The sequence below is a fragment of the Salvia hispanica genome, chromosome 6 (genome assembly GCF_029641045.1).
Source record: "Salvia hispanica isolate PSC_SH4W2 chromosome 6, Shi_PSC_v1, whole genome shotgun sequence".
Lineage (NCBI taxonomy): Eukaryota > Viridiplantae > Streptophyta > Magnoliopsida > Lamiales > Lamiaceae > Salvia > Salvia hispanica.
In genome coordinates this window covers 19860885-19871919 of record NC_142697.1, presented here as the reverse complement: position 1 = coordinate 19871919, position 11035 = coordinate 19860885, and the positions used below count along the sequence as shown (strand labels likewise).

The 11035-nt window shown below is 32.8% G+C and overlaps 1 long non-coding RNA gene across 1 annotated transcript; it reads right to left on the bottom strand.

Moving 5' to 3' along the window:
- Window positions 1–9738: 9738 nt before the first annotated feature.
- Window positions 9739–10636, bottom strand: LOC148923327 (uncharacterized). The gene is made up of 2 exons (XR_016132400.1): window positions 10195–10636; window positions 9739–10118 (listed from the first exon to the last, which is right to left on the bottom strand). It is a non-coding gene; the product is annotated as an uncharacterized LOC148923327 (long non-coding RNA).
- Between the last annotated feature and the right edge of the window lie 399 nt (window positions 10637–11035).

Sequence of the window (11035 nt, the reverse complement as noted above, 5' to 3'; positions counted from 1 at the left end):
ATATATATATATATATATATATATATATATATATATAGTTGTGATCATTGTCGAACCAATTTTAAAGACCGAACTAGAGACCAAATTTGGGCCATTAGATCTAGTTTTTTTGATGAGATGTGCTGCTGTGAAAAAAATTTCGGCTTCATTACAAGCCCATTTTACTTCATTATATAGGTTTATTACTTCATTCTGTACGTAATACCTTGAAACTACAACATGTTTTTACTTGCTTCCAGTAGGTTTTGAAATGATTCAACATATGCTTCATTCAAATTCATTGACGTGGGTTTTTGCTTGATTAACATTTAAAAATGCAAACTATTCAAGTGAGTTTATTACTTCATTCAGAAACGTTATTACTTCATTGGATAAGATTTTTACTTCATTCCAGTAGGACTTCAAATGCTTCTACACATACTTCATTCCAATAATTTATTACATTATTCCATGTGTTTATTAAACCATATTAGCGCCATGGCGTTGGTGATAGATATTGTAGAGAGAAAGAACGGCGCGCGACGGCGAAACCACATTTACGTACTGGAATGAAGTAAAAACCTACTGATATATATATATAGAGTCCCATTATCCACAAATCCACTCTTAAAGACCGAACCACCGAACCCTACCAAATTAGGGCTTTTAGATCTAGTTTTTTATGGATAAGATACAGAAATTTATAAATTATTTTCGCCTTCATCACGAGCCTATTTTAATTCATCTGTAGGTAAATAAGTCATACTAATAGGTTACGAAGATTTAAATTCGTTCCAGAATATATTACTTCATTCTAGTAGGTTTTTACTTCATTCCAGTACGTAAATGTGGTTTCGCCGTCGCGTGCCGTTCTTTCTCTCTACAATATCTATCACCACCGCCACGACGCTAATATGGTTTAATAAACACATGGAATAATATAATAAATTATTGGAATGAAGAGGTGTATTCATATACTTTTCATATTTGTTATGCTTTTTGCTTTTTAATCTCCACCATCTATTTTGGAGATCTAATGGCCGAAATTTGTGGCTAATCAAGTATTTTTAATTAATTAAATAAATGGAAAAGGGTGTTTAGGGTAAGTGAAATTAACGTTGGTTATGGAAACTCCATAATTCTCTCCCTCACAAAATCTTTCATCTGTTTTTTCTATAGATTACAGAATTCTTTTTTCTCTTTCATCTTTCAGCGGTTTTTCCATTGTTTCTTCTCTTTCATCGTTCTCCTCTCTCAGCAATTAAATCATTCTCGAAAATTCTTTTGTTAACAAATCTTGCCATCGTCCGAATCGCAAGATTGGGGAGCATTATCGCAAGATTGGTTATGAAGTAGCGATTTTCAGTCGATTCTCAACGTTGCACCAGTTAATTCTGTCCATTATTGCAACAAGGTGGGTTTTTGAAATTTCGATTCAGGGTATTTAAAACATCTAAGCTTCGATTTTGGTCATTTAGGAGACCACATAGTCTTTGATTCACTGTTTCTAGCTTCGATTGAGTTCGTTGATGCAATAATGCACAAATCTTTATGTCAATTTTTCAGCAAAATAAGAAAATTGTAATCAATTGAACTAGGGTTATGTCCAATATTGAAGTTTTTTAGTCTATTTGGTATATGTTCAAATTTTGCGCTTGAAACCATTATGATTTTTTAGATGGTACGGGAAATTGACGATTTTGTGTTTAGTTTGTTGTCGATTCTGTCCATTATTGATGGCTTGGTTGATTATTTAGTTGTTTCTTGGTTTTTGGTCAATTTGGATTAAGATTTGTAATATGAAGCGATTGTTTCATTAGAATTGATGCATTATTTATGCTAATATGTGCATTATGATTGGTTTACTGTCTAGAGTAACACCAATATTAATTTCATATTAGGCATGATTAGGTTGATATTATGCATTACACATTACACATTACTGCATTATTGGTCTGATTTATTGCATTATATAATGAGAGGGATACATGACTGACTCTATGTTACATTATTGGTTTGATTTATTGCATTATATTAACATCGTTTGTGCATCATTTGTTCTGTACATTTTATGGATTGGTATGCATAACTATTTGTTGATGTAGTGGATGTTATATAATGTCGTCCATTATTTGATGGAATGTAAACATTACTGTATGAAGTTTTATGCATTATGTTGTTAGTGACCTTTGGTTCCTGCATTACACAATACACTACTGATACATCTCTGTTTCCTATTCTGGACAACATCTAAGCAGCGTCGGCTTGATTTTGACAAAGCGGTTGACGATGTTATTCCAAGCAAGTGAAGTTTGCAAGGACTCCGCTCACCTGCGCACATAATACCAGAGGGTCTGTCAAACCAGACATATGCGACCAGGTTTTGGAGAGAGGGGCCGAAGAATTTACAGTTTCTAATGATGTTGTTCGTGTGTATAATGTAAAACTTTCATTTGTGTAATGTAGATAACACGTTCTGATTTGGCATGGATCAGTGAATAATGCAAAGATTGAAGAGAAAAATGTTGAAAGGAAATTGAATTCATTTCTTTGGGTTTAGCAATCCATGAGGCTAGGTTGTACTACTCACTCACAAATGGAACCATCACAAAGGGCAAAGAGTTTGAATCATTCCCCTTGGGTTTAGCAACCCATGGGGCTAGGTTATAGCACCACCACATGAATTAAATTTTATTTTTTAAAACTACTCATAAAATCACAACAAAAACGTCTCATAAACATATACATTACAAGACACAAATCGTCCATTACTGAGTAAATATAATCCATTACACTGAAATATTTTTACATTTTATACATTACACATAAGAACATTGCATTATTACACTGTTAATGTACATTATTATTCATGAAGATGTACATTATTGTATGCAATGACTTATGTTGTTGTAGATTATATTTTCGGGTTAGTTCATCATTAATAAGCACATCTTGTCCATTATTCGATTAATACATCCATTATTAGTCTGTTAATGGTCATTACTAGTAACGAAGAGATTGTACATTATTATTCATGAAGATGTACATTATTGTATGCAATGACTATATAATGTACACCACTTCATACAATAATATACTCAATGCAGCAAATAATGCACAAACGCGTACGATATTCACTCAATTACATTCATATTAGGAACCCAACTGATGTAACTTCAAAAAACAACATAATCTACACCACACCCTACAATAATGCATACTACTTGTTGTATAATGTACAAATGGAAACGGATAATGCACCAAAAAATATTACATTCTCCCAAACATAATGTACACCACTTCTTACATTAATGTACTAAATGCAGCATATAATGCACAAAAAAGCAAATAACAAGAGATTGCTCACCTGCAGTGGTGGGTTGGCTTTTGTAAGGTCGGCCTCTCTTCGTCATGATAGATCTGTGAGACAAACCACAAATGAAAACCGCTACATTATAAATTCAGTACTATACAGAACCCTAGCAAAAATGCTACTGGTTTTGAAAAATCGACACCAAATGTAAATCAATCGAAACTTCAATAACTAAAATCGACCAATACAACGACCTAAAGCCACAATGAACTGAAAGGGGCGAATAATGAAGATAAACCTACAACAAATGAACAAGCTTTCCTGATTTAACAATCAAATCGTCCAAATGTTTGCCAAAAAAGTGTCCGTCTTTAGTAGAAAACCCCGAACCGTCGACTATAGGTAATTTTTATGGCTAAAATCAAATCGGGAACTGCTCTATTACCAAAAATCGAAAATTTGGAACCCTACCTTGTTGTCGATTGTAAATCTTCCACCAATTGAAACGTTGGTGCGTCGACCGTAGGGCGTGATTCCGACACAAACCGTCGCTTATAGAGGAATCTCCACGATTTTGCAGGTGCTAGGTTTTCAAATGGGAGAGAAAGGGTTTCAATCCTGGGTTGAGGGATGAGAGAGATTTTGTGCGAGAGAGAGAGTGATTGGATGGAATGTGAATCAGTAGCAATGAATAGCCCCCTGAATTCTCGCGCCTGCCGTTTGAAACGTGTGGAATCCTCTGCTGGTTTACCATTGTACCCTTATAATGCACAAAATTGAACTAATAATGCAACACGGGATCATATATATCCTCTTAATCTAGTCCGCCCATTCCATCAATCTAATGGATGTAATTAAGAAGGAAATAGTATCTAAAGGGGTAAAAGGAGTTTAACGCTACCCTATGTGTATATATATATATATATATATATATATATAGGGTCTTGTTAGGATGAGATTTTTGGGCATAATTGAGAAATGAGATGCAATCTCAGCCACTAATTCACAAGATTAACTTAATGTCAACAACTATTACATTATGTCAACACGAGGGTATAATTGTCTTTTCATTAAATTGTGTTTGAAATAATTTTCTAAAATCCTCTCTAAAACTCTAGCTGCAAAGTCTTCAAATCTTCAACATTCAAATCTTCAACTTTCAAATCTTCAAATCTCTTCAACATCTTCATATCTTCAAATCTCTTCAACATTCAAATCTTCATATCTCCAGATCTTCAACATTCAAATCTTCAAATCTTTAACATTCAAATCTTAAATCTTCAAATCTTCAACATTTAATAAAATAACACTTATTAAAATGTCAACAACTAACAAATAACACTTGCAATTCACATATCAATACCGAAAATATCGAATGTCAACAACTCGTATTAAAATGTCAACAACTAAAAAATAGCACTTACAATTCACATATCAATACTGAGAATATCGAATGTCAACAACTCGTATTAAAATGTCAACAACTAAAAAATAACACTTACAATTCACATATCAATACCGAGAATATCGAATGTCAACAACTCGTATTAAAATGTCAACAACTAACAAATAACACTTACTATTCACATATCAATATCGAGAATATCGAATGTCAACAACTCGTATTAAAATGTCAACAACTAACAAATAATACTTATAATTCACATATCAATACCGATAATATCGAATGTCAACAACTCGTATTAAAATGTCAACAACTAAAAAATAACACTTACAATTCACATATCAATACCGATAATATCGAATGTCAACAACTCGTATTAAAATGTCAACAACTAAAAAATAACACTTACAATTCACATATCAATACCGAGAATATCGAATGTCAACAATTCGTATTAAAATGTCAACAACTAACAAATAACACCTACAATTCACATATCAATACCGACAATATCGAATGTCAACAACTTGTATTAAAATGTCAACAACTAACAAATAACACTAACAATTCACATATCAATATCGAGAATATCGAATATCAACAACTCGTATTAAAATGTCAACAACTAACAAACAACACTTACTATTCACATATCAATATCGAGAATATCGAATGTCAATAACTCGTATTAAAATGTCAACAACTAACAAACAACATTTACTATTCACATATCAATATCGAGAATATTGAATGTCAACAACTCGTATTAAATATTTAACTGTATCATGATATCATCTAACTATCTTAGAAATAACTTGCATAATCCAAATGAAACCATAGCTAATCAATCAATAATATCATAATAATGCAGCCAATAAACAAACTCGACTGTATCATGATATCATCTAATTATCTTAGAAATAACTTGCATAATCCAAATTAAACCATAGCTAATCAATCAATAATATCATAATAATGCAGCCAATAAACAAACTCGAACCTCCATATAAAAAGTCGTAACGTGCTATTAATAACCATGATCTCTGCATAATACTTAAATATATGATGCAATCTAATCAAATCAAACAGATGATCACTGATTCAGTACCTCGGCAGCAAAGCAGACTGATTTCGGTGAGAATATGTCAGCTGGACATCATCGCCAACCTTAATGGAAATCGCCGAAGAATTGGCGTCGAGGAATCGCGCCAGCAGCTTGTCCGCCGTCACTTTAGGCGACGGCGTCCGGCTCCCTGCTGCCACCAGCTCTTCCGGCGGCGACATGATCGAGCTGCCACCGCCTCGTCGCCGTCATCTCAGCGCAATCGCAGGCGCAGGCGGCGCTCAAACATGCGCTACATGATAGCTGCAAGTTCAATTCACAGCTGCCGCAACCTCTGTTGTTTCACCACTCCGTTTCACCTTACGTTTCGAGACAGAAATCGCACACCGGCGCATCCGCGACGCGTCGCCCCCACGGCGGGCATCAGCTCTTTTTCAGCACTCCCCAATTGACGCCTCGCCGCTCAATTGCAGTCGAGATTGAGAGGTTTTCTTCTCTATTTTGGGGATTTTCAGATCGAAATCTAATTTTTCTCCCCAACAATGCGTCCAGATGCAAGGAATCAACATTTACCATTCTACCCTTTCATATTAAATTAATCTAAAAATATTTATTGTGCGGCAAAATCTGGACCACTCATTTAATAAAAATGAGTGGCTGATATTGCATCTCATTTCTCAATTAGCCTAAATAATCTCAATTGATCACAAATCTATATATATATATATATATATATGGATGTATTCAAATCCTTTTCATATCTTTTGTCCTTTTTCCTTCTTAATCCTAGCCCCATGATTTTGTCATCTAACGGTTAGATTAATGTCACGTGTCATTTAATAATGCACATTTTCATTCTAATAATGCACAGCGGCTAATAATGCAACATTATAGACTAATAATGCACATTTTCATTCTAATAATGCACAACGGCTAATAATGCAACATTATAGACTAATAATGAATTGATCACAACCATCCAATTCAAGGATCCAAGGGCTGAGATTAAGAAGGAAATAGGACACTTAGGGTGCAAAGGAGCCTAACGCACATATATATATATAGGGATGTGCTCATATCATAACCCATATTTATGGTGATAACCTAATAACCCTCATTTTATGGACGAAAAATATCATTTTATGGAACAGAATATCATTTTATGGAATAAAAGTATCATTTTATGCATGCTGAAAAAATATCATTTTATCGTGTATAAATATCATTTTTAGTAAAAATTATACTTTTGACCCATAAAATGATAGGGTTATTAGATTATCACATAAATATGAGTTATGATATGATCGCACCCCTATATATATATATGTATTGCCTATACTAACAAATCATCAATTAGCCAATATTTATGTGTTCCCTATATTAACAAATATATATGTATTCCCTGTTCGGACACCACCTTTGCAACTCCAAATTGTTAGTTTTATTAATCAAAATTATTAATTTACTCTATACCTATCAAGTACTCCTAAATCATGTAACGGATTTCATTGCCGCAATTAGGTATATCAATCGGGCTAACCCGTTCGGGTTCAGGTCAATTCACTCGGGTTGTCGGACTATTCAGGTTATGAATTTTTCGGGTCATAAATTTTCGATACTAACCCTAGCTCGTCGGGTTTCGGACTAACCCATCGGGCTATTCTGGCCTAAAAACTTTCAAAAATAATCTTTTGTAATCAAATTTTCCTCAAAAAAATAATTTTAATTTTTAGATATATTTTCTTCTTGGTGTTAGAATCATATAAAATCTTCAAATTTTTTCATAGTTTTCCTCAATAATAGTTGGAAAGAAGCATTTCATCTCGATCAACTACAATCTAAGCAAAGATAAAAAAAATCAATTAATTTCAATTAAAGCTTGTGTTCGTGTTATTATTTTGGCATTGTTTCATAATTATTTCTTTATGAAAATTAAAAATCATATCTTACCTGAATCATTATTAAAACGATAACTATCTTGAGATTTTGATGGGTTAATTCTTAATTTTGTATTGATTTGTTTTGTTGGTAGTAAGACAATAGTGACAGATGATGGGGCGCTGGAATAATGAGTTGATGTGAAACTTTAAAGTTGATAGTGTGAGATTGAGTGGAACAGTGTAGTAGAATGTAGATCGAAGAAGACTTATGATTGTGCCACATTAAATTCAAAAATATAAAAACTCAATATTTTTTAATTAAAAGTTGCAACCCGTTCGGGCCGACCCGCAACCTGTTCGGGCCAACCCGTTTAACCCGCCAACCCATTCGGCTCAACCCGTTTAGCCCGCTTTGTATTCGGGTTATAAAATTACAGCCCTAACCTGCTCATTTTATCGGGCTATTTGGGCCGATCCATGGATTTCGTGTTGAATGACATCCCTAGCCACAATTGTTGTAACTGCCAATGGTGTGGGAAAATAATTAAATCTTAATTTGTAGGCAATTGTTAATAAACGTGTAACAAACATTAATATAAATTATCATTGATGCATAAATCGTGAATTTTAAACTTTCAGTTATAAACTGAATTAATAATTCCAATTAACTCATTCAGTTACAAAATCATTTAGTTTATTTTTATAACTAGTATCACACCTGCACGTACGGTTAATATTTTAAAATCTTAATTTTAAATTTTAAATTAATTGAATAAAATTAGAATTAATATTAGCACTGAACAAATATATGTAATAAGTATTAAAAATAAATATACAAATCAACATTAGAATAATAGATTTGAAACAAATCACATAATATAATGTTCAATACAAATTATGGAGCAAAGATAAAAGTCCATCACAATAAAGAATTAAACAAAAGGGTACTTTGTACACTATATTAATTTTAAAATTGAAAAAACCATCAATCTTGTTATTACAAACTAAAGCCTTTTATTCCTTAGTACTCGTCACTCTCCAACAAAACTCAATAGAATAATATAATTAAATACTACTATGACTCCGATTTATTATAAATGGAAACCTAAAACCTAAGGTGGCTGAAACTTAAACGCAAAACCTGAGTAAGTTTAATTAAAAAAATTGGGCTAGGTACCGAAGTGAATTCTCAAAGCTTAAGTAATTAAATGTTATCAATAAAATCGTAAGCACCAACTTACATGAGTTTGTTTGACTCCGATTTATTATAAATGGAAACCTAAAACCTAAGGTGGCTGAAACTTAAACGCAAAACCTGAGTAAGTTTAATTAAAAAAATTGGGCTAGCTACCGAAGTGAATTCTCAAAGCTTAAGTAATTAAATGTTATCAATAAAATCGTAAGCACCAACTTACATGAGTTTGTTTGGTACTCCCTCTTTCCACCAATAATCATCCCATTTTGCAATTTTCCTTCGTCTACTAATAAATGTGACTTTTGTTTTTTCAATACTATTTGATATCATTTTCACTTACAATTCAGGAATAATGAATAAATATTTTTTCCTCATTGCAATGAAATTAAATCATAGTTCCATAATGGCGAATTTGGTATTTTAAAACTTTACATAATTAATCAGGTAGCAAAAATATTCCATTGAATATAAAAGTTCATATCTTCAAGACCATCTTGGGTAGGGTTGCCTACAGAATGTATTTGGATTTTGAGATGGATTAGCTGGAGTGGTTGTGTTCAACTGTAATCGGTCTTCATTCTGATGTAGTACTCCCGCAGGATTCACGGGAACTTGCAAGCTCGTCTGACAAATTTTTGAAGGGAATTTGTGCAACTGAGATAACAGAGAGTAGAAAGTAACGTGGAAGAAAAATATAAAAGAATTTGATGTTCTTGTGCATCTATAGTCCCTTTATAAGATTCTTCAATAAGCTCTTAACAAAATTCTTGCCACTTATCTAAGTTTAGCAGCCATTGAATTGCATATCTCAAATGTGAAAAACTCAATGACATTCTCAATTTTAACAACTCAGTGAGAATTAAAGCGTTGAATTCCAAATACAACTCAATAAACCTTACAACCTAATCAAACAGAATATGCTAATATTAGTTTTATAGTTTATTAAGTACATGCTGACTTCTGTAACACAAACAAATATTTATAGCTAAAAAGTACATACAAGGTGATAAACGCATATGCAGTTAACCACTAATAACTAAAATATATTACTCTGTCTCCTATAATAATGGATCCTGCATAATAGTTTACTTGATGTGGTATAAAGTTATAAACAAAATATGATAATTTTGCAGAACCACCGGGTATGCATGAGAACTCCAAGTCTTCTGTCATCCATTTACAAATGGAAACATGAAGCATGGTGGACATACCTTTTGAGGGTTGATACATGTCAAGTTTTCCAATTGGAATACCGATTCCCTGAACTCCAAGATCACCAAGACCTAGAATACGACTACCATCTGTCAGCACAATCATATCAACCTGCATAAAGTCATGTTAAGATTACTCTGTACTTACACAGTAACACAAGCAAGATTGCATCTAAGGTTGACATGATATCTGCTGTGCATGCCAATTATAGATCATTGACATCATCTCCCCCTTATCTTTGGCACTGCAATACATTCCACGCATAGCGAGAAGATGGCCAGAATACATGACAAATTATAATTATAGGGTCTAAAATTGAGCTTTAAAAGGAAAAAAATAACTTAACTGACAGCAGCCTCTCTATATATAATTTCCAGCCGGCCAATTACGCTAATTTTCTCTAAATATCCGATCTTGATTTTCAAATTGTTTGAGCTCTATCCCATTTTCCCGATTTCAGTTTCACCCCCAATTCTGGATTGGGGGATGATCAATTACATTCAATCTTGTTAATCCTCCGCTGCAATTCCAATCCAAATGTTATGTTTCCAAAGCTCAATTCCAGTTGACCACCACATAGAAATGGCCAAATCCGTTTCCAAGGCGAAGAAAAAGAATCCCGAATAACTCCCCACTAATTTAAATAACTCCCTATTAATTTTAAATAACTCCCCACTAATTTCAAATAATACTCCACTTATATAACTATAAAAAATAACCGTAATACCCCACTTATATAACCATAAAAAATAACTGTAGGAAAAAACTTATTTAAATAATGATATCATATTTCCTAAATACCCCCGGAACTCTCCTTTTATATATTGTATTTTATATATTGTATAGATAACTAGCTGTAAAAATGATTAACTATTGTAAAAATTACTTGATTTATTTTTATTGTAATCATGATTATTTTTATATAGAACGGTGCTAATTTCATGGTGTCAATTTTATTTAGTTACTAATTATTTTTATTTTCCTAATA